At 42.1% G+C, this 3,155-nt stretch overlaps 1 non-coding gene across 1 annotated transcript; it reads right to left on the bottom strand.

Moving 5' to 3' along the window:
• Positions 1–716: 716 nt before the first annotated feature.
• Positions 717–823, bottom strand: LOC141675699 (small nucleolar RNA R71). Its single transcript, XR_012556339.1, has one exon. It is a non-coding gene; the product is annotated as a small nucleolar RNA R71 (small nucleolar RNA).
• Positions 824–3,155: the final 2,332 nt, after the last annotated feature.

Here is a 3,155-nt window from a genome sequence, read left to right as displayed (position 1 = left end):
CTTGTGAACGCGTATACTTGCATGTATTATTAGCGTGTGTTTTTCGCCCAGACAAGTTTTTGGCGCCGCTGCCGGGGACTCGGCGTATTTGTTTAGTTTATGCATTTACCATTAGTGGTCATTAGGACTCATTGATTAAGACGTGTTACTTATTGTTTCCAATTGTGTTTCAGGTACTTTAGCGAGCGTTTATGCAAACACGTTCTCGTACTCGCAAGAGGACTTTAGATACAGCTGAGGAGACAGACTCAGTTCTTGATATTCCGGAGAAGATAGATTTTGAAGATTCAGATAAAGAGAGTGAGCAAAAAGAACCAGTAATCATGGGTGATCGTATAGTTTCGGAAGATCCAGCTCTTATGGACTTTTCTCGGCCAAAAATTGATGACATTCAGTCAAGCATCCTTCATCCGGATAATCAGGCTAACACTTTTGAAATCAAGCCGAGCACTATTCACATGGTGCAGAATTTTGTTTCTTTCGGAGGTGCTGCAACTGAAGACCCCAACATGCACTTCAGGAATTTTGTCGAGATCTGTAGTACATTCAAATATAATGGTGTGACTGATGAGGCTATCAAGCTGAGGCTCTTCCCATTCTCTCTGAGGGATAAAGCTAAGGACTGGTTACATTCTGAACCAGCTGGTTCCATCACTACTTGGCAAGATCTTGTGCAAAAGTTTCTGGTAAAGTTCTATCCAATGGCAAAGACTGCAGCTATGAGGAGTGCTCTTACTCAGTTTGCGCAGCAGCCTACAGAATCTATGTGCGAAGCTTGGGAGCGCTACAAGGAGATATTGAGAAAGTGTCCACATCATGGTATGCCTGAATGGATGGTGGTCACTGGTTTCTATAATAGTTTGGGGGCCCAATCTCAGCCCATGCTCGATGCAGCAGCTGGAGGCGCTTTGTGGGCCAAAAGCTATACTGAGGCTTATAATCTTATCGAAACTATGGCTATAAATGAGCATCAAAACCCAACTCAAAGGATGATGCCTGGAAAGGTAGCAGGTATTCTGGAAGTTGATGCAGCTACAACTATTGCAGCGCAGCTCCAAGCGCTGTCTATGAAGGTCGATTCATTAGCCACCTATGGAATCAATCAGATAGCTATGGTCTGTGAGCTTTGTGCAGATTCTCATGCTACGGATCAGTGTTCTCTTGTTAATGAATATGTTCAGTATGTGAACAATTACCAGCGACCGCAGCAGCCTGTGCCAGCTACTTATCATCCTAACAACAGAAATCATCCCAATTTCAGATGGAGCAATACTCAGAATGCTATTCAGCAACCATATCAGCAAGGCATAAGTAAATAGTTTAATTTACCTGGATTCCAGCAACCATAACAGTATACTCAAAGGTAATCATATCCTCAACAAGGAGGTGCTGCTCCACCTTCTAGTGCTGATTTTGAGGAACTCAAGCTATTGTGCAAAAGTCGGGCTGTTTCTGTCAAGACCTTGAAAAATCAAATCGGCCAAATAGCCAATGCAGTGCTAAATCGTCAACCTGTCATACTTCCCAGTGATACTAAAGTGCCAGGCAGGAAGGAAGCTAAAGTGCAAGTCAAGGCTATTACCTTAAGGTCTGTAAAACTTGCTGAGGCTGAAAAAGCAAAAGACGGAGAAGCTGAAGTTGTTGATGAAGAAAAGAAGCAAAAGGAGAAAGTGGCGGGACCAAGGAAGACTACTATTGAACACACTCTGCCTGAGGGTAATACATGGGAGAAATAACTCTATCCTTCACCACCTTTCCCTAAGAGATTGCAACAACAAAAACTGGATAAGCAATTCGGTAAGTTTCTGGAGGTGTTCAAGAAACTTCACATCAACATACCTTTCGCTGAGGCTCTAGAGCAAATGCCTAGTTATGCGAAATTCATGAAGAGTATTCTTTCAAGGAAGGTGAAACTGGATGACCTTGAGACCGTTGCTCTAACAGAAGAGTGCAGTGCTGTGCTGTAACAAAAATTACCTCCAAAGCTTAAAGATCCAGGTAGCTTCACCATTCCTTGCACCATTGGCAAGTTATCTTTTGATAAATGCCTGTGCGATTTGGGAGCAAGAATCAATCTGATATCGTTGTCTATCTTCAAAAAGTTGAATTTGCCTGATCTAAAGCCCACCTACATGTCTCTACAATTGGCTGATCGTTCTATTACATATCTACGAGGCATAATGGAGGACGAGTTAGTAAAGGTGGATAAGCTCTTCTTCCCTGCAGACTTTGTCATTTTGGATTTTGAGGAAGATAAGAAGATCCCCATAATCTTGGGAAGACCTTTCTTGGCTACAGGCCTTACCTTGATAGATGTGCAGAAAGGTGAACTTACTATGAGGGTGCAGGATCAGGATGTGACTTTTAATGTATTCAAACCGATGAAATTGCCTACAGAAGATGAGGAGTGCTTAAAGGTGATTTGATTGATTCTGTGGTAACTTCAGAACTTGATCATATGCTAATATCTGATGCATTAGAGAAAGCCTTAGTGGGGGAGTTTGACAGTGATGATGAGGATGGCAATGAGCAACTACAATATCTAAATGCTTCTCCTTGGAGGCGAAAGCTAGACATGCCATTTGAATCTCTTGGTACTTCTGATCTCAAGAATGCTGAAGGAAAGCTCAAACCATCTATTGAGGAAGCACCTACTTTGGAGCTTAAACCATTGCCTGAACACTTGAGGTATGCATTTTTAGGTGATGCATCTACTTTACCTGTTATTATTGCATCTGACCTTTCAGGTAGTGAGGAGGACAAACTCTTGAGGATTTTGAGAGAATTCAAATAGGCTATTGGATGGATTATAGCAGATATTAGAGGGATCAGCCCTTCGTACTGCATGCATAAAATTTTGCTAGAGGAAGGTAATAAGCCAACTGTTGAGCAACAACGACGACTTAATCATATCATAAAAGAAGTGGTGAAGAAAGAAATTCTGAAGTGGCTGGATGCAGGAATCATATATCCTATTTCTGACAGTTCATGGGTGAGCCCTGTGTAGTGTGTACCGAAGAAATGAGGTATTACTGTGGTAGCAAATCAGAAGAACGAGCTCATCCCCACTCGAACAGTCACAAGATGGAGGGTATGCATGGATTACAGAAAGTTAAACAAGGCCACGAGAAATGATCACTTTCCTCTTCCATTTA

This window comes from Apium graveolens, chromosome 7 (assembly GCF_009905375.1).
Source record: "Apium graveolens cultivar Ventura chromosome 7, ASM990537v1, whole genome shotgun sequence".
Classification (NCBI taxonomy): Eukaryota; Viridiplantae; Streptophyta; class Magnoliopsida; order Apiales; family Apiaceae; genus Apium; species Apium graveolens.
This window is presented reverse-complemented; position numbering and strand designations above follow the sequence as displayed.